General features: G+C 44.5%; 1 protein-coding gene and 1 long non-coding RNA gene across 2 annotated transcripts in view; one reads left to right on the plus strand and one right to left on the minus strand.

Annotated features, from left to right (window-relative positions):
• The window catches only part of LOC144603897 (carbohydrate sulfotransferase 12-like), a 21,209-nt gene extending 17,812 nt beyond the window's left edge, over window positions 1-3,397 (minus strand). Inside the window, exon 1 of the mRNA XM_078417695.1 lies at window positions 2,950-3,397. The gene's annotated coding sequence lies outside the window, so the exon portion shown is untranslated. The remainder of the gene's footprint in view (window positions 1-2,949) is intronic.
• On the plus strand, window positions 3,307-21,136 carry LOC144603898 (uncharacterized). Its single transcript, XR_013548671.1, has 3 exons — window positions 3,307-3,645; window positions 15,335-15,399; window positions 19,650-21,136. It is a non-coding gene; the product is annotated as an uncharacterized LOC144603898 (long non-coding RNA).
• The last annotated feature ends 221 nt before the right edge of the window (window positions 21,137-21,357 follow it).

Consider the following 21,357-nt stretch of genomic DNA (forward strand, 5'->3'; position numbering starts at 1 on the left):
CAATGAGCACAGTTTCCTTCCATCTACTCTGCTCAGACTCTTCATGGTTTTAAATAGTTTCAGATCTCCTTAGAACTTCCTTTGATCCTAGAAGAGCAACCTCAACTCTACACCATCCATATAACTCCAACTCTGATCCTCATAATTATTTTCATAAACATCTCCCACAGCATTTCTAAGATACATTGTCCAATATAGGGCAATATTTTATTTGCGACTGAAGCAGTGTTTTATGAAATATATTTATTATCACTTCCTTACTCTACTTGCAAAGGAATTACAAAATTTGAATTATCAATTTGCTAACTGACTACTTTTACCTTGGAGTGGCCCATACCTTTTCCCATGGCAATAATATACCATTTGATATTACGATTGATGTTTCCTAGATATTCGGCCATTGATATTTTCTCCACTTGCCCTGGCTTGTTTCCAAAAGACCAGCAATACTATCTTCTCTACTGGGCCAGAGATGTTCAAATTACCTTATATTCAGGAACATTCCTAGCCTTTACCTAATTAGGTTTCTGTCTCGCTGTCATATTTTCATATGGTTAATTACATCTGTGGTTCATCAACTTTGTTTAGTATGAATCTTCCATTTATGTATATGCACTACAAAAACCATAGATTTATCTATAATATAATATGATCCTCCCCCCCAAAACTTCTATCTATTCCAGTATTTCTTGTCCTCCCCCCCCCCCCCCCCCCCTTTCAATGCTACCGTTTGTTCCATGCTTGTGGACTGAACATAGTCTCAAATGAAGATGATGATTCAGCTGCTCAGATTAGCACATTGTCAACTATTCAAGCACATAAACATTCTGTTCTAGATTTGATTTTCTTAAAAGTAAATGCAGTGTTTTGGGTACAGTAAAGAACCATTTTACATATCAGATTGCATAACTGAAATAATTTAAAAATCGCACTCCACCAAGCACTTGCAAGAACTGGTTTCCTACAAATGTCATCCTAAAAGAGGAAACTTTCATATTGAAACTGGATAACTAACTGCCACAATGAAGAATAAAAAATTATCACAAAAAGCTGGAGTAACTCAGCTGGTCAGGCAGCATCTCAGGAGAGAAGGAATGGGTGGCGTTTCGGGTCGATGCTGCCTGACCGGCTGAGTTACTCCAGCTTTTTTGTGATACCTTCGATTTGTACCAGCATCTGCTGTTATTTTCCGACACAATAAAAAAATTTCAGCACATTTTACGGAAGCATGCCAAAATTCCTATGGGTTTGATCGCACAGTTGTAGGGATGGGACACCCACAATCGAGAGTCAGTCTTGAAAGAATGGAAGACACAAAATGCTGGAGTAACTCAGTGGGTCAGGCAGCATCCATGGAGAATATGGATAGATTATGTTGAGGGTCAGGACCTTTCTTCAGACCCAAAGTAGGAGTTAGCTATTGAGAACAAAGGTGAAGTGGTCCCCCCCCCATTCAGAGGGTAGCAAATGTTTGGAATTAACTTTCAGAAACGGCTATTGGGGGTCTGGAAATATAACTACTGCGGTTGTATCTTATATTATCATCTTCAAGCAAATAATTAGAGATGCTTGTTTATACAAAGTTTATACAGTGCTGGAGTAACTCAGTGGGTCAGGCAGCATCTCTGGAGAAAAAGGATGGGTGACGTTTTGGGTTGGGACCCTTCTTCAAAACTGTTTCCATGTAACTACCTGTAGTGATCTGACATCATTACCTCTGAAGAAGGTCACCAATACGTCACCCGTAACGTCACCAATTCCTTCTATCCTTAGATGCTGCCTGTCCTGCTGAGTTACCCCAACATTTTGTGTGTATCTTCGGTGTAAACCAGCATCTGCAGTTCCTCCCTACACATACATCATTATCTCTCAGTCTGAAGAAGGGTCTCGACCAGAAACGTTACCCATCCTTTTTCTCGAGATAATGCATGACCTGCTGAGTTACTCTAGCACTTTGTGCCCATCTTATGTTCTCATACAATATCACCAGTATAAAACTGCCCTCAAATCACTAAGAAAACAGATGTGAGTAACAACTACTACTGATCAGCTAAAATGAATTCAAAGCACACGATCCTTTACCATCTATGGCTAAATCACTTCTGCTGAACTTCAACTTCAACAACACTTCTACTAAACTTTAGTGTCTTACAACTCAAGATTAATTTCCTGCAAACCAACTCCCTAACTACTGAAAAGAGAAGGTATGTGCTGACCATGCCTTCTATCGAATCAGCATTAAATTTTTCATTTAATATTTCTTTATATTTAATATGTTTATTTTCATAAACATCTCCCACAGCATTTCTCACACATTGTCCAATATACGGCAATATTTTATTTGCGACTGAAGCAGCGTTTTATAAAATATATATTATCACTTCCTCACTCTACTTGTAAAGGAATTACAAAATTTAAAGTATCAATTTGCCAACTGACTACTTTTACCTTGGAGTGGCCCATACCTTTTCCCATGGCTATAATATACCATTTGATATTACGATTGAGGTTTCCTTGATATTCGTCCATGGATGTTTTCTCCCCTTCCTTGGCCTGGCTTGTTTCCAAAAGATTTAAGACTCAAATATTTAATATTTCTTTAAACCTTGAGCCAAATTCCACCAGAATGAATACTTGGTGCACACGTTTCTATTCCTCAGACCCCATTACAGGAAGCCAAACTGCTGTCAATGAGAGCAGTCTTTAGCCCAAAAGACTAATTATTTTAAACAACTATCCCCCCCCAAAAAAAGAGCTTTTCTTATTTTATATAAGAACACTAAGGTGGAAAATGCAAAGTCAGTTGTGAAAAGCCAAAAAAGCGTCCCTTCAATCCCATTCTCGTGGAGTGCCCCCCTTCACAATGTCCTCTTTATTTCTCCGAGGCTGACAGTAATTTTCCTTCGACTTGATGTCACGGTTTTTCTGACTCTCTGTCCTGTTCCTTACCTCCTCGCCACTGATGCTTGGTGTGTTTGTCGTGGTGGTCGTTGCTCTCTCGGGTGGTGGTGGGAGGTAGATCCTTCAATGGGACCCCCCTCCCCTCCCCGCCGCCACAGTCACGACCGCCTCTCCTCACAGTTCAGGGGGCTCTCCCCTCACGTCGCACCCGCCGCTTCTCTCCTCCTCTGAAGACGATGGTGATGGTGCCGCTGCCGCCCTCTCGTCGTGGCGGCGGAAACTCTTGCTGGCGGAGATGATGATGGTGGTGGTGATGAAGGTTGTGGGAGAGGAGCGGCCGCGCCGCACGTCCATGTCAGTGCGCGGGCCGCCCTCCCGGCCGCCGTTATCGGGTAACGGGCGCGCGCAGCCCAACCGCCGAACCAACCGCCGGCCCGCGCGCCCCCGCCAGAGCCCTCACCTGCCGGTGCCCCGCCGCTCCGCGCGTGCGCCGTGCCGTGCGGTGCCGTGCCAGAGGCGCCCGGCCGCCCATCGAACCCCCAGGGCGGGAGTGCCGGCTGTCAGTCTGAACACAGAACGGTTGCAGCAGAGCCACAGAGGCCCTTCGGCCCGCAATGTCTGTGCTGAACGTGATGCCAAGGAAGGTGCAGGCAGGGGCCGCGCATCGAGTTGAGGGGCGCTGCCTGTAAGTCTGAACATAGAATTCAACAGGACAGCACGGCAACAGGCCCTTCGGCCCGCAAGGTCTGTGCTGAATGTGAAGCCAACTTAAACTGATCTCCTCTACTGCACATGATCCATAATCCCTTCATTCCTTGTATTACAGTACAGTAACAGGCCCTTCGGCCCTTCGGCTGAACATGATCACAGCCAACTTAAACTGATCTCCTCGGCTGCACATGATCCACATAACTGATGTGTGGGGGGCAAAACTGCAGATTATGGCGAGTCCGGAAACTTGTTGGTTGTAGAAGAAGTTTATTGCAGCCGCAATATTCGAATACAGAGTTAAACAACAAGGTAAAGGACAACCATCAAAAACGTACTGTCTTCTTCGAAGACTTCGCCGAACTAACTATTTCGGGCGCCAAACGCGCACATGACATCGCTGGCCAATCAGCGATGTCGCTCCCTGGACCAATCCCCATGGTCGCGTTCACACGTGACCTCGCTGGCCAATCCGAGGGTTCGACGACCTGGACCATTCTCTATGGTCGCTACATGACCCCCCCCAGAACCCGAGGTGCGGAACCTAGCAGGGAGCCGGATTTCGCGACCATAACGAGTACGGAGAGGGACAGCCTGAACCACAGGAGCCGGGGGTTCCGGACTTGGCGGAACAGCCGGAACGGGAGGTCCTGGAGGAACTGGAGGAACGGGGGGTCCTGGACTGAGCGGAACTAACGGAGGTCGGCCTCTCCTAGGGGTTTGACCGACCAGGACTGGTTGATCCGGATCCAAATGTGCAGGTTTGAGCCGGGACACCGAGACGAGCTCACTCTTGCCGCACATGTCTAAGGTGAAGGTAGCCGTTCCCTTACGCAAAACCCGGAACGGCCCTTGATAGACCCTCTGCAACGGGGCGCGATGGGAATCTTTTCGCAGAAAAACGAACTCACAGTCCTTCAGGGAAGGCGGTTCATGTACCATGGGACACCCATGACGTGAAGTCGGAACTGGAGCCAGGGAGCCCACCCGTTCCCGGAGAGATGCTAACACTGATGGGACTGTAGGCAGCTGGTCTGAAGGGTCCGGAAACAGATCTCCGGGTACTCGAAGTGTCGAGCCATATACTAGCTCTGCGGACGACGCACCGAGATCTAGCTTAGGAGCAGTCCGGATGCCCAAAAGAACCCAAGGGAGCTGGTCTACCCAGTCCGGGCCTTCAAGCCTTGCACTGAGGGACGCCTTAAGTTGGCGGTGGAACCTTTCTACGAGTCCATTTGCCTGGGGGTGATATGCAGTAGTGGGTTGTAACTTGGACCCGTACTAGCACAAGACGCTGACGAAATATCAGACAATGGGAAAGCCTCTGGCCACCGGGTGAACCGATCCACCACCGTGAGGAGGTGGGTGTAGCCCCGGGAGGAAGGCAAAGGACTGACCAAATCCACGTGGATGTGGAAAAAACGAACAGCCGGGACCTCGAAATCCTGTACGGGGGGCTGGACATGGTGCTGGACTTTAGCGGTCTGACAGGGAATGCAGGCACGCGCCCAACCCGCTACCTGTTTCCGTAGGCCATGCCAGACAAACCGAGCTGCTACCAAAGCAGAGGTGGAGCGGATGGACGGATGCGCCAGCCCATGAATGGCATCGAAAACCCGGCGCTGAAGGGAGGGCGGTACTACCGGCCTGGGACGGGGAAGAGAAACATCGCACCAGACTTTTGTGCCTTCTGACCCACAAGCTACCTGGGCCAACTTCAATCCCGAAGTGGTGGACTGGTATGCCGAAGCGGTATCCGCTAGAAGCTGTGCCTCCGCAAGCTCTTGGGGATCCACTTCGCAGTCCACCGCCGAAATAGGGGGAAAAGCAGGTCTAGACAGGGCGTCAGCAACGGCATTAAGCTTACCCGCGACATGACGGACATCGGTGGTGAATTCGGAGATAGCAGTCAGGTGCCGCTGCTGGCGGGCCGACCATGGGTCAGACAATTTGACAAAAGCAAATGTTAATGGTTTATGGTCCGTAAAGGCCACAAATGGGCGGCCCTCAAGGAAGTACCTGAAATGACGAACAGCTAAATAGAGGGCCAAAAGCTCTCGGTCAAATGCGCTATACTTCAGCTCAGCCGAATTTAGTTGCCGGCTGAAAAACGCCAAAGGCTGCCAACGGCCACCGACCTGCTGTTCCAGAACCCCGCCCACCGCCACGTCAGAGGCGTCAACCGTCAGGGCCGTGGGGGCGGAGGGGCTCGGGTGGACCAACATGGTGGCGTCTGCCAAAGCTGCCTTAGCTGCTGTAAAAGCCGACTCTGCGGTCGGGGACCATATCAACTCTACCGGATTACCTGCAAGGCATTGGAAAAGCGGGCGCATGACTCGCGCAGCTGCCGGGACGAACCGATGGTAGAAATTAACCATGCCTACGAACTCCTGTAGCCCTTTTACTGTGGTGGGCCTAGGAAATGCCCGGATAGCCTCCACCTTTTCGGGCAAAGGGGAGGCGCCGGCAGGGGTAATTCTGTGCCCTAGAAAATCAAGAGCAGGAAGGCCGAATTGACATTTGGAGGGTTGGATTATGAGCCCGTGGTCTTGGAGCCGCTGGAAAACGGTCCGCAAGTGGGCCTGGTGTTCCTGTACTGAGGTGCTGGCAACTAGGATGTCGTCTAAATAAATAAACAAAAAGGGTAAATCCCGGCCCACGCGGTCCATCAGTCGTTGGAAAGCCTGTGCCGCGTTCTTTAAACCGAAAGGCATATGCAACCATTCAAACAACCCGAACGGAGTAATCGTTGCAGTTTTCTGTATGTCCTCCGGTCGCACCGGGATCTGGTGGTATCCTCGCACCAAATCGATTTTGGAGAACACCACCGCTCCTTCCAGCCCAGATGAAAAGTCCTGTAGGTGCGGTATGGGGTAGCGATCAGCCGTGGTGACAGCATTGAGCCGCCGATAATCGCCACATGGTCTCCACCCCCCAGATGCCTTGGAGACCATATGTAACGGCGAGGCCCACGGGCTGTCAGACTGACGAACAATTCCCATTTCCTCCATCTTCCTGAACTCTGCCCGTGCCACCACCAGTTTGTCTGGCGGTAGCCTCCTGGCCCGAGCGAAAACAGGAGGGCCTTCGGTGCGGATGTGATGGACCACGCCGTGCTTGGCCGAAGATGTGTCGAAACGTTGAATGAGCAGCTCTGGAAACTCCGCCAGAATCTCAGCATACGAGTCGGGGGCCGCGACGACAGCCTGGACAGTAGGGCTGGGCGAGGAGGCGATTGTCGGAGCGACGTGCTCATCTTCGGCGGAGTGTCGGAGGTCGTTACCGCGGACATCAGGGACCAGTGAAAAAGCCCAGAGAAAATCTGCTCCCAAGATCGCTTGTTTGACGTCGGCTATGATGAATGGCCATTCGTACGTGCGGAGGCCTAACACAAGGGACATCTTCCGTATACCGAAAGTGCGAATTGGGCTGCCATTAACCGCGATGAGGGTGGGACCTGTCTTACCCGATCTGGTTTCGAGGTCGGTCGGCGGCACTATACTGACGATGGCTCCCGTGTCCACCAAAAATTCTGTGTCCGTGAATCGATCATGGACATAGAGGCGCCGGTTCTGGCCAATCGTAACTGCCCCTATGTACGATCGGCCGAGGCATTTCCCGCGAAGGTACAAGGTGAGCGGCAGTTGCGGGATTCGCTACCCCATCGTAGGTGATAATAGCACCAGCCGCGCTTGTGCGGATCTTTTTGGCGGGCTTTCGGAGAATTGGCGGGAGACGTGGCGCCATCTTGCCGTCGCTGTGGCGTGGTCACTGATGTCGAGACCTTGTTGATCGAACCGCTTGCCTGGTCCTTTGCCTTGTTTTTAGCCGCTATGAGCGCGTCCGCTTTCGCTGCATATGCTTCGGGGTCCTTAAAAGAACAATCCGTGAGCAGCAGTCGGACATCCTCAGGAAGCTTCTCGCGGAATGCCTGTTCGAACATAGGGCAATCCGTATGCTCACCGGCTAGCATCATCATTTCGGACATGAGGACGGAAGGCAGTCGGTCTCCAAGATCCGGTAGGTGCAGAAGTCTTGCCGCACCACCATGCTTATTAAACCCGAAGATTCGCAGTAATACTTTCTTCAGGGCCTCGTACTTGCTTTCCGCAGGTGGATTAACGATGAACCGCATCACGCGCGTGGTCGTCTCCGATGATAGAGCGCTGACGAGGTAGTAATACCTCGTGGAGTCGTCCGATATCTTCTTTATATGAAATTGAGCTTCGGTGTGTATAAACCAAGATTGCGGTGCGTGCATCCAAAACCACGGAAGGTGAACGCTTACCGCGCTTGACTCCGGTGTGCCCGGCGCGGCCATCGCCGACGAAGCGTCGGGTCCCTGCATAGTCGGTGATCGTCCAGATCACGTCGGGGTCACCAATATGGCGAGTCCGGAAACTTGTTGGTTGTAGAAGAAGTTTATTGCAGCCGCAATATTCGAATACAGAGTTAAACAACAAGGTAAAGGACAACCATCAAAAACTTACTGTCTTCTTCGAAGACTTCGCCGAACTAACTATTTCGGGCGCCAAACGCGCACATGACATCGCTGGCCAATCAGCGATGTCGCTCCCTGGACCAATCCCCATGGTCGCGTTCACACGTGACCTCGCTGGCCAATCCGAGGGTTCGACGACCTGGACCATTCTCTATGGTCGCTACAAGATGCTGGTTTAAATCGAAGGTAGACACAAAATGCTGGGGTAACTCAGCGGGTCAGGCAGCATCTCCGGAGAGAAGGAATGGGTGACGGTTCGGGTCGAGACTCTTCTTACATGATCCATGTCCCTTCATTCCTTGTATTACAGTACAGTAACAGGCCCTTCAGCCCACAAGGTCCGTGCTGAACATGATCACAGCCAAATTAAACTGATCTCCTCTGCCGCACATGATCCACATAACTGATCTCCTCTGCTGTACAAAATCCATATCCCTTTATTCCTTGCATATCCATGTGTTAGCTTGAACATACAACGGCACAGCAACCGGCCCTTCGGCCCACAATATCTGTGCTGAATATGATGCCAAATTTCCTCACCTCTCCCACTACTGGAAACAAGTTAAACTGATCCCCTGACTGTCGACTTCAGAAGGGCTGGAGCAACTCACTCCCCCCTGCAGGTCGACGGCAGGATTGTGGAGACAGTGCACAGTTTCAAGTTCCTGGGAGTGCACATCACAGACAATCTCCTGGAGTCAGAACACCTCCTCCTTAGTGAAGAAGGCTATATCTTCTTCCCCGTGGCAGGAGTGAAATGAATGTGTGGCCAGGGTGGTGTGGGTCCCTGATGCTGGCTGTCTTTTTGAGGCAACGACTCCTATAAATCCCTTCGATGGTGGGGATTGTTGATTATGTTCAGTGCTTCATTGAACGAACCAATGATGAGTTGGAACTCCACCTTGAAAGTGCACAATTGCAATTGTCATATATGCACTGCAACTTATGTGGTCTTTTATCACGTTATATGGTTTTATGCCAGTGTTTATTTGATTATGGTCCTGTAGAGTGCATTGGGATATTTTGCAACTTTGAACGAGCACTATTGACAGTCGAGCTGTCAATAGGAATTGTGTGTGTAGTATGGTCCACGTGCATTGTGGCAAGGTTTTTGACGAGATTTTATGTGGCTCATTCATCAAAAAAAGAACAGCCCAAGGGATCCAGTAGAAAATGGAAATTTGGATCACAAATTGGCTCAATGACAGGAAGCAAAGCATAATGGTTGTTGGCTGTTTTTCAATTGGAAAGCTGCTTGCAAAAGGTTATGCAGCTAACTCCCAAGTTAAAAATTCTTTGCAATTTCCAGCAATAACTTTAAAAAGATATTTTTTGACATAGTTTGTTCATTCAGGGAGGTATTTAAAAGAATGTCAGGTGGCACAGTGGCGCAGCGGTAGAGTTGCTGTCTTACAGCGGCAGAGACCCAGGTTCAATCCTGACTATGGGTGCTGTCTGTACATACATTGCACATTCTCCCTGTGACCGCGCGAGTTTATCCGGGTCCTCCTGTTTCCAAAGACGTGCGGGTTTGTAGGTTAATTGGCATCTATAAAAATTGCCCCTAGTGAGGAGGATGCAAAACTGGGATAACTGAACTAGTCTAGGGGTGATAGACACAAAAAGCTGGAGTAACTCAGCGGGTCAGGCAACATCTCGGGAGAAAAGGAATGGGTGATGTTTTGGGTCGAGACCCTTCTTCAGGTGATCGTTGGTCAGAGCAGATTCGGTGGGCCGAAGGGCCAGTTTCCACATGGTATTTTTAAAACTAAATTTGTAAAAAAAATATTTCTGATGTCCTGATGGACATATTTAAAAGAAGGCATTTACACCTAGAAAACCATGACAGCAAATTTTAATCTTAGAACAAGTTCTGAAAGCTAGAAATAAGGATGCAACAGTAGTTTGTAACAATTTCTTTGAGATTAATAATGATTCTTATAATAATTTACCATTCACTATGTTGACAACTTTTACTTGATGCTGATTAAATTACTACTGCAAATTATTGGTATGGATTACCTCGCCAAAGGAAGGGTTGCAGAAAGGTCATGTCATTCCTAGGAATAAAGGGTTAATGTTGAAAGAGCATTTAATCATTTATCTCTTTGATGCTACATTACCACATTGCACAGTCGCTGAACGCTTTATTGAAAAAAGTTGGCATTTGTTAAAAACAAAGATCATTTCTTCAGAGTTGGTAATTAAATTACAACAGAAGACAGAAATAAGTGCAAAGTTGTGCTGAAAGAAAAATACTATCTCTGTTTCTAACCATCAAGAAATTGCATATAAATAACATTAACATCTGAACACTCCTGGTTTTAAGGTTCTTATCGAAGCAAGTATACTTAAATACGAGGTTTATTGCATCATCTTCAAAGCAACAAGTTCAGAAAGGAAATGCTGATAAAATCTGTGGCAACCATTGTTGCTTATAAATTAAACTCAAGCAATGAAGGGGTACCTCTCAAGTTAATTGCCACCTGTCCAATAATATGACTACATTCAATGAAGTTCCTTTGTACTTTGTAGTTGCAAAGTTAGTCAGAGGTAGATTTTAAGGAACATATTAAAAAAAGGGGGAAAACAGATTTAGACAGGCAGTTCTTGAGCTAAACATCTAGCCAATTAAAAGGCAACCGAAGAACTCAGGGAGCACAGAGATCGCTGAAACTTGTGATTCTGCATAGGCTGGGAGTTTAGTTTAGTTTAGAGATATAGCATGGAAACAGGTCCACCGAATCCATGCTAACCCTCGATCACCTGTTCTCACTAGTTCTATGTTACTCCATTTTCTTATCCTCTCCCTGCACATCAAGGCAATTTAGAGACAATTGGGACATGGGAGGAAACTGGAGCACCCAGAGGAAACCCACGCGGTCACAGGGAGAATGTGCAAATCCCACCCGAGGTCAGGATTGAACCTGGGTCTCTGGTGCTGTGAGGCAGAAGCTCTACCGGCTGTGCCACTGTGCTGCCTGAGGGGGATTTATGAACAAGGGTGAACATTTTATAATTGGGTATCACAAAATGCTGGAGCAACTCAGCGGGTCAGGCAGCATCTCAGGAGAGAAGGAATGGGTGACGTTTTGGGTCGAGACCCTTCTTCAGACTGAAAACTTCAGACCCGAAACGTCACCCATTCCTTCTCTCCTGAGATGCTGCCTGGCCCGCTGAGTTACTCCAGCATTTTGTGATACCTTTGATTTGTACCAGCATCTGCAATTATTTTCCTACACTCCTTTTATAATTGGGACATTACCAGCCCAGGAGCCAATGTAGGTCAGAAAGCACATGGATGGTGGGTGGGCAGGTCAAGTTGGTTTACATGCATCAGAATTTTGAATGAGCTCAGGTTTATAGAAATTGAAAGATTGGAGCATTGAAATGGTTAGATCTAGAGCTTCTAAAGGCATCTATAAGTAATTCAGCAGTGGAGGAATGGAGTGCAGTTGCACCATACTAAAAAGCGAAAACTAGTCTTTCATTTAGAAACAAACTAATTTTTTAAACCCCTCTTAAATTAAAATTCTTGCCAATTATACAGTTTATTTAGTAATATAAAATAATATAGTTTTCCTATTTTTTTGAAGTAATGTACAACCAGCTTATTTTTAAACTAATAACATACAATTTGTGTTAAATCTCTCTTAGCTATCAAACCAAGGTGTAAAATATACTGCGATTACTTTACTTTAGACTTTAGAGATACAGTGTGGAAATAGGCCCTGTCGCCCACCGAGTCTGCACCGATCACTGATCACCCGTACACTAGCACTTTCCTACACACTAGGGACAATTTATAATTTACAGAAGCCAATTAACCTACAAACCTAATCACCTTTGGAGTGCGGGAGGAAACTGGAGCACTCGGAGAAAACCAATAAGGTCACAGTTATAGTGGTGCAGTGGTAGAGTTGCTGCTTAAAGGGCCTGTCCCACAGGCGATTTTTTTAGGCGACTGCCGGCGACTGTCATAGTCGTAGCAGGTCGCCGAAAAACCGGCGACTAGACTCTCCCTACGACAATGTCTACGACAAGCTACAACAACCTACCACCTAGTTGACGTCAAGCTACGGCAAATTACCGACAACTGGTGACCCAATCGTCGCGACTTAAGACGTCCACCTACGAACGCACCTACGACAACCTATGATCACACAGGCGACAACCTACGACAACCAAAGTCAACCTACGCAACCCGCGACAAGCTACGACCCTGTCGGCGACAACTGAAGACAATTCAGGTCATTTTGGCCTCTGGTTTTGACGCCGGTACCTGTCGCCGGTTGACGTAGGTAGTCGCCAATGGAATTCACCGAAGTCAGCACCGGCGACAACCTACCTTACCAGGCAACAACCTGGCGACAACCTACGACAGCACCTACGTCAGGATACGTCAAGCTACGATCTTTGGCGTCAAACCAATAGTTACCGATTTTAAAAAAACATTTCAAAATCCAGCGGCGACCAGTTAAACGCTATGATTCTTTGGAGACTACTCACGACCTACAGGCGACACCAGCGATCGTGTGGCGACAGCCTATTCGCCTGTAGTCGCCTAAAAAATCGCCTAAGTGGGACAGGGGCTTTACAGTACCAGACACCCGGGTTTGATCCTGAGTACGGATGCTGTCTGTACGGAGTTTACATGTTCTCCCCGTGACTGCATGGGTTTTCTCCGAGATCTTCAGTTTCCTCCCACACTCCAAAGATGTAAAAGTTTGTAGGTTTATAGGCTTGGTATAAGTGTAAATTGTCCCTAATGTGTGCGGGGATCGCTGGTCGGAGCGGACTCGGTGGGCCGAAGGGCCTATTTCCACGCTGTATCTCTAAACTAAATTAAAATTGAAGGTAGAACATGTAAACTCCGTACAGCAGCACTCGTAGTCAGGAACAAACGAGGTCTATGGCACAGTAAGGCAGCAACTCTACCGCTGTGCCACCTTGCCAAGGATATTTTGACAGCACCTTCTTAACCCATAAAGTTTACAACCTATTTGAAAATGCTCAATGAACCACGGCAAACAAAAACAATGAAATGACTGCTCGTGTTCATTTTCATTCATTGATTTTTGAAAGGCACCACAGATACTAGTCATGGGAATTCATTGTTATCCAGAAGAAAAATTCAATAGTAATCTTAGAAGCAACATGGAGTAAAAAGGAAACGTGTTCAATAAATGTATTGAAGGTAAACACTGGCAATTCACAATCTACAATTGATTGAATTGATAAACATATAAGCAATAAAATTCTTAGTACACAAAGATTACCAGAATTGTTGATTCACATGAACCATATTCACAAATACAATAGCAGATTAAACACTGGAATGGAAATTGGTGTTTTTGTTATTTTCATGTATATCGCTTTCCGTAAAAATAATTTTAAAAGCTGATTAAAAAAATCAGATAATTTGTTGTGTCATCTATCAGGTTGTTAATTTTTTTAAATTTAGAGATGGTAAGACAAGTAATGACAAGACAAGATAGTTTGAGGAAGGGTTCTGACACGAAATGTCACCCATCCTCTGTTTCCAGAGATGCTGCCTGACCCGCTGAATTGTTCCTGCACTTTGTGTCTATCCAATGACAAGACAAATTCCATTCCTAATTGTCCTTGAGAAGCTGGAAACAAACTTCCTTCGCGAACCACACAGTCAGTGAAGTTACTCCCATGGTGTTGAGGAGGGAATTCCAAAACTTAGATCAAGTAATTGCAATGCATTTTGTAGATGGTACACACTGCAACCACAGTGGTCAAGTGAATGTCTGCCTTGGTCTTGATGGTGTTATGCTTGTGGAGTGCTGCTGATGCCACACTCATGTAGGCAAGTGAAAGTTTGCCAGAATGGATGTAGCCTAGTTCATTCCCACTTCTAACCTCTCCTGCCATGCAGAAGATACAAAAAGTTTGAAAGCAAGTACCATCAGATTTAGGAACAGCTTCTTCCTCTGAACGGTTTCTGAATGGTCCTCCCATCCTTCCAACTGACCTCACGGCGGTTATTGCACTTTTCTCTACAACTGTTATAATGTTACAGCATTATATTCGGCACTCTGTTATTTTTCTCTGCACTGCATGTTAGACTTGATTATGGCTTGATTGTACTCATGTATAGTATTATTTCACTGAGTAGAATGCAAACAAAGCATTTCACCATATCTTGGTACATGTGGTAGTAGTAAACCAATTTGAACAAGCTCCCATAATATTAAATGAAAAAGTCCAAGATAAATGACAGAACTGGCCTCCACTCTCTCTCCAATTTGAATAATTGTTAGTTTCAATCAATCAATCAATCAATCAATCAATCAATCAATCAATCAATCAATCAATCAATCAATCAATCAATCAATCAATCAATCAATCAATCAATCAATCAATCCATCCATCCATCCATCCATCCATCCATCCATCCATCCATCCATCCATCCATCCATCCATCCATCCATCCCATCCATCAATCAAATCAATCAATCAATCCAATCAATCAATCCAATCCATCAATCAATCAATCAATCAATCAATCAATCAATCAATCAATCAATCAATGAATGAATGAATGAATGAATGAAATAAATAAATAAATAAATCAATACCAGAATGCTGCCTAGATTAGAGGACTTTAGCTATAAGGAGAGGCTAGGTAAACTTAGATTGTTTTCTCTGGAACGTGGAAGGATGGGAGGAGAGTTGATGGAAATATATAAAATTATGAGAGGCCCAGTTAGGGTAGGGTGGACAGTCAGGACATTCTTCCCAGGGTGAATTTGTAGCAAGGAACTGCAGATGCTGGTCTACACCAAAGATAGACACAAAATGCTGGAGTAACATGCCTCAGCGAGTCAGGCATGTTCAACACTAGAGGGCATATCTGTAAAGTGAGAGGGGAACAGTTTAATGGAGATGTGCAGGACAGGTTTTTTACACAGAGAATGGCGGGGCCTGAACGCATTGCCAGAGGTGGTGGCGGAGGCAGACATGATAGTGGTGTTTAAGAGACTTTTGGATAGGCACCAGGATGTGTAGGGGATGCAGGGATATGCATCTTGGTCAGGCAGACCAATGCAGATTTAGCATTATGTTTGGCACAAACATTGTGAACTGAAGTTCCCATTTCAGTGCTGTATCGTTCTATGTTCTAATATTATATACTTTTGATGCCATTCATTACAATACCTGGTTACCACATTGAGGTTTTTTTCTGATTTACAGATGAAATCGACTTATTGATGTCTATAGAAACGCAGCCCACTTGTTATCCGGGGACAGCCCGTAAAGTAAGGGAAAGAAGTTGAGCAACTAGAAGTGTGTAGGAAGGAACTGCAGCTGCTGGTTTACACCGAAGATAGGCACAAAATGCTGGAGTAACTCAGTGGGACAGGCAGCATCTCTGGATAGAAGGAATGGGTGACGTTTCGGGTCTATATCCTCCTTTAAACTGGAGATTAGAACACAGCTTTTGCAAATGGTTGGTTCATAGGTTCATAAGTCACAGGTGTAGAATTGATCGAGTTTACTTCGCCATTCAATCATTGCTAATCTATCTTGCCCTCTCAATTCCATTCTTCTGCTTTCTCTCCATAACCTTTGACAGCCGTATTAATCAAGAATTTGTCTCTGCTTTAAAAATACCAAATTACTCGGCCTTCACAGCCGTCTATGTCAATGAATTCCACAGATTCACCACCCTCTGACTAAAGATATTCCTCCTCATCTTTCTAAAGGTTCGTCCTTTTATTCTGAGGCTATGGTCTCTAGTCCTAGACTCACCCATTTGTGGAAACATCCTCTCCACATCCACTCGATCCAAACCTTTCACTATTTTGTAAGTTTCAGTGAGGTCCCCCCCTAATCCTTCTAAACTCTAGTGAGTCAGGGCCCAGAACCATCAAACAGTATTCATGCGTTAATCCGATCATACCAGGGATCATTCTTGTTGGTCATTGAGTGGACTGGCAAAACCCACGGATCTTGCAACAATGTGGACAGCTCGATTGTAATCATGGATAGTCTTTCCTCTGACGAGATAGCACCCAACAGAAAGCTTTTCACTATCCATCTCTGGCAGCAGCCTGTGGCCAGAATAGGGCTGCCTTTGATCACACTTGCTGTTTCCATTATCAAGTACTGCTGAGCACCTGAGTAGTTCAGGATGGAATTTATTCACAAAATGCTGGAGTAACTCAGCAGGTCAGGCAGCATCTCGGGAGAGAAGGAATGGGTGACGTTTCTGTTCGAGACCCTTCTTCAGACCCGAAACGTCACCCATTCCTTCTCTCCCGAGATGCTGCCTGACCTGCTGAGTTACTCCAGCATTTTGTGAATAAATACCTTCGATTTGTACCAGCATCTGCAGTTATTTTGCTTACACAGTTCAGGATGGAAAAGCAGTCAAAATTCTCTAGGCCGACAAGCAGCACCAGAAAGACTCTTAACTATCCTCAGCTTTCTTTTTATGTTTTGTATACGTTTATAAATGTCAGAAACAGCTTTGTCCAACATTTGGGCTCTGCACTGGAATTTGCTGAGATATTCTCCCCATCAGTTCAGAGCCCTGTTCATCGAATCATCCATCTACGATAAGTGTGGGTTGACTGGCAAGTCAAGCAGCAGTTGTTCTGAGGAATATCCGTCCCCATTTTTCCAGCTTTTTAGATGTCACCTCCTTCATTCAAAAATCTTTTCAGATATTTACGATACTCAAGACCTATCTTTCAAATCACTCATTTTTATGTCGACCGCTGGGATATATTCATCTTCCTGAGCTCCTAGCTTTCCCTAAACTTCTTCAGCTCTCAATCTCGCTCCTGCTTTAATGTGTTCTTAAAACCTAACTCTTTAACCACGTTTTTGGAGTCATTACATAATATCTCACTAGTTTTGTCAGATAATAAGTTATTATGAAGCACCTTGCTTCGATTCACCACATTAAAAGTGCTGTGTCAATGTTAATAATTATCGCAATGGTAGGTTAATTATTTGTCAAGCCACAATACAAGAACACTGGATATATAGAGTTGCTATTTCTTGACTGATATTCTGACCCCATAGAGGTATTGCAAAGAAATAAACTGTGAGAAGCAATTGACTGAAATGCTACCTTTATTTTTCTCCCTCTATCACTACAGCCTAATCTGCCAACCATTCTCTGCCTTTATTTATCCTTTACAGCAATTGCAATATTTTACTTTTTTAAGCAATTTATCCCAATAAATCACCTCTTTCACAGCCAACAATGGACCATTGTGGGCTCCACCTTTGCTCGGTCATCAATGCCAGCCCTGATTTGTTCTGAATCTTTTCATACCTCTAGTTTCCCTCCCCCCTGACTCTCAGTCTGAAGAAGAGTTTCCTTAAGAACGTCACCTATTCCTTTTCTCCAGAGATACTGCCTGACCCGCTGAGTTATTCCTGCATTTTGTGTCTATGTTTGATGAGTTATTTTAGTTTTACTTTAAATAAGAAATCCAGTACTTGATGTATCCACAAGAGGTCTGTATAAGACCAGTGTCAGGCTGTTACTTAAATAGGCTGTCGTGACTGCTTTCCTCGAATGAGACCCAAGTCCACAGATGCCACTTCCTGAGAGAGTCTTTGCAAGGTCGTCAATGCTAGACTTTCTGTCAGTGATCTATATCCCACTGTATCCTTTGACAACCTTCCTCACTGTCTGCAACTCCAGTCTTAGTGTCATCTATAAACTTACTAACCAACTCACACACTCCAAAGACGTACAGGTATGTAGGTTAATTGAATGGGTAAATGTAAAAATTGTCCCTAGTGTGTGTAGGATAGTGCTAATGTGCGGGGATCGCTGGGCGGCTCGGACTCGGTGGGCCGAAGGGCCTGTTCCCGCGCTGTATCTCTAAAAAAAAAAAAAACTCATCTAGATTTACGCGCAAGTCATGCATATATATCACAAACTACAGAGTTTCCAGCATAGATCCCCGTGGAACACCACTGGTCACAGATCTCCAGCCAGAATAATATCCTTCCACCACTACTCTCTGTCTTCTCTGCTAAGCCAATTCTGAACCCAAACTACCAAGTTACCATAGATCCCATGCATCATAATCTTCTTGATTAGTCTACCAGGACGGACTTTATCAAACGCCTTACTAAAATCTATGTAGACGACATCCACTGCCCTGCCCTTTTCAGTCACCTTCCCAGAAAACCTAGTAAAATTAGTAAGACATGACCCGCCACGTACAAAGCCATGTTGACTGTCCCTAGTTATCCCATTCTCTTCCAAATGTGAGTAAATCATATTCTGAAATATCCTCCCCAATGCCTCTTCTATCACTGCCATTTCCTGGATTATCTCTACTTCCTTTCTTGAGTAAAGGAACAACATTGGCTACTCTCCAAGTCTTTAGATCCTCACTCATGACCAGAGAGAATATAAAGATCTTTGTCTAGCCCCCTGCAATCTCCTTCCTTGCCTCTCTTAATAACGTGGGATAGATTCCACCAGAATCTCCTGGGGATTTATCCATCTTAATGTTTTTCAAGAGACTCAACACCATCTCATTCTTGATCTCAAACTGCCCTATCATGTTAGTATACCACACACTCATCCCACCATCCTCACTATCCACCGGTCTTACTATCCTGCAAGTCCTTCTCCTTGGTAAATCCAATTAATTTTCTAATACCTGATGCTAAGTTTAAAATCTATTCCATCGGCTGCATCCTTTGAAAGGCAACACTCTACATCAATTCAAATAATAATTCAAATACAAATTCTTTATTCCCTCCATTGCTGGTTGCTGCAATGCAAACAGTTTGTGGAAATGTGTAGATGAGACAGTTATTGGATAATGATTGAGATGTATGATCCATTTCTATTTTGAGGTTTTACTTTGTATTCAAGTGTTGCACGTCAATGCAATTTATTGTAAAATAAGTCAGATCTTCGAGAGCCAGAATAATGTTTTAAATTTGTAATATCCCAAGGGCTGAGGATTACTATTGAAACAATGTTTTGAATTTCCTTGTTGCATTCTTGAAATTCAAAAGTACACGTAGCATTGTTTGTGCTTGTAGCCTTATTATCAGTGCAACTTTATGTAATAAACATTGACCAACAGTTTTGACACAGAACTTATTAAATGGGCTTGTGAATGGAATGATAATACATCTTTATCTTCAGTGTAAACCAGCATCTGCAGTTCCTTCCTACACATCTTTATTCGGTTTTGATTTATAATTTAAACATTAACAAATTATATGTGAGTCAGCAAACACTTTGGCAGCTCGTTAATTGTGAAAATACATATTTTAGCCACAACACTAAACGATAAAATTGTGAGTATTTAATTTGATTGGATTCAGTCTGAAGTGGAGGCAATCGTAGATTCATTAATTGTGTACATCTGTTTTGATTCTAAATAGATGAAATGTATGTTTTATTATATGATCAATAAGTACATTCTTGTAAGTGTTGATATTTTGAATCTAACAGAAAATTATGCAATTGAAAGTTAATTATACGACTGATACATTCCTTTTTGCTTTTGTCCAGAATGCTTGTTAGGAGTTCTGATCATAAATGAATTATTCCATTATATTGTGTACGAAGGAACTGCAGATGCTGGTTTAAACCGAAGATAGACACAAAATGCTGAAATAACTCAGTTTCTTCAGAAGGGTCTCAACCGGAAACATCACCCATTCCTTCTCTCCAGAAATGCTGCCTGTCCTGCTGAGTCACTTTTGTGTCTATATTCCATTATATAATTTGATTAATACTACCAGATTGGTGATTTAATATCTTGAAATCAATTAACAGGGACTAAACTTTCAGTGAACATGTGTAAGGTAAATACTGTTCTTCTGGAGAATTTCAAATGCCTGAACTTGACGTCATGATCCCAAAATATCCATTTCTGGGAATTAGCACAACCTGTAGGGGAGAATGTTCTGATACACCAGTGCTATGTTCTAATCCCCAAATTCTTTTGAATTCCTAACAAGATTTGCCAATTTAGTGTCAATCTGTGAGTGGGTTCACACTATTCACTCAAGTCCAGAAGGAATTGGTTAGAATGCCCTTTACCCATTTGCAATTGGGGAGTTTAATTTAATCATTCTGAACTTGATTCAAATCCAGATCCAATATATTAGTGAAACCACCTTAAAATCTGTACATTTGGCAATTTTATTTTCAAAACCATTGGTCTTGTTAGAGATATTTTCACACATTCTGGCCCTCTAAGAAAATTGGACAAAGTCCAGATATTTTATTCAAACATTTTTATCACTTGTACATTACCTATTATGTAATAGGAGGAGGTCATTCAGCCCTTCGAGGAGGTCATTCAGCCATGGGAGGAGGTCATTCAGCCCATCGAGTCCTGCAAGCTCTTGCAAGAGCAATTCAATGGAAATATATCTGGTAGGCTTGACAAAGTGTTAAACTATAGAGAGGGAACAGGAACAAAGTTACAGATGGTGGTGGCAGTGGCAGATACGATGGTGGCATATAAGAAGCTTTCAGGGAGGCACATGGATATGCTTGGAATGGAGGGGTATGGATTACATGCAAGCAGATGAGATTAGTTTGGCATCATGTTCAGCATGGACAATGTGGACTGAAGGGCCTGTTCTTGCACTGTTCTATGTTCTAAGCAGCCAGACATGCTGTAGATTGTCTGTCTGTAAACTTGACTGTTTTTTTCATGTCACTGTTGTTTTTTTGTGTCAATCATTTGCTTTCACCCACACATTCCACCCCCGTTCATTGCCTTGAGCATCGCTCATAAATGAAGTTTGATGTGAAAAGGGAAAACTAAGGGTTAAAATGAAAGGGATATTTTTAAAACTAAAACGGTGCAGTGTGATAGAGTAAAAAAGATGCTTCCTCTTGCTGAGGCGATCAGAATAGGCGTAAATAATTAATCGCTTTTAATGATAACAGGTTAAATTGCAATATGGTGGAAGGAGGTTTGTGTTGACTAGAAAAATAGCAAAATCCTTTAGAATTGAATGGGCCTGTTTCTGTGCATAAATTCTGTCCTACGTTTTGTAACTTGTTTTGGAATTGTTCCAGCATTGCAATATTTTGTGAGAGACTTATACTGATTAAATAAATGTGCACTCAAAGAAACATTGAGAATTGATATGATTTCAGGTTAATCTATTGCTCCATTGAAGGTTCCGTAACCTACAATCCTTTTAAAAACATTTAAAATTGATTGATTGAAAATGCAGCATGGAAACAGGCCCTCCGG

The sequence above is a fragment of the Rhinoraja longicauda genome, chromosome 21 (assembly GCF_053455715.1).
Source record: "Rhinoraja longicauda isolate Sanriku21f chromosome 21, sRhiLon1.1, whole genome shotgun sequence".
Taxonomy (NCBI): Eukaryota; Metazoa; Chordata; class Chondrichthyes; order Rajiformes; family Arhynchobatidae; genus Rhinoraja; species Rhinoraja longicauda.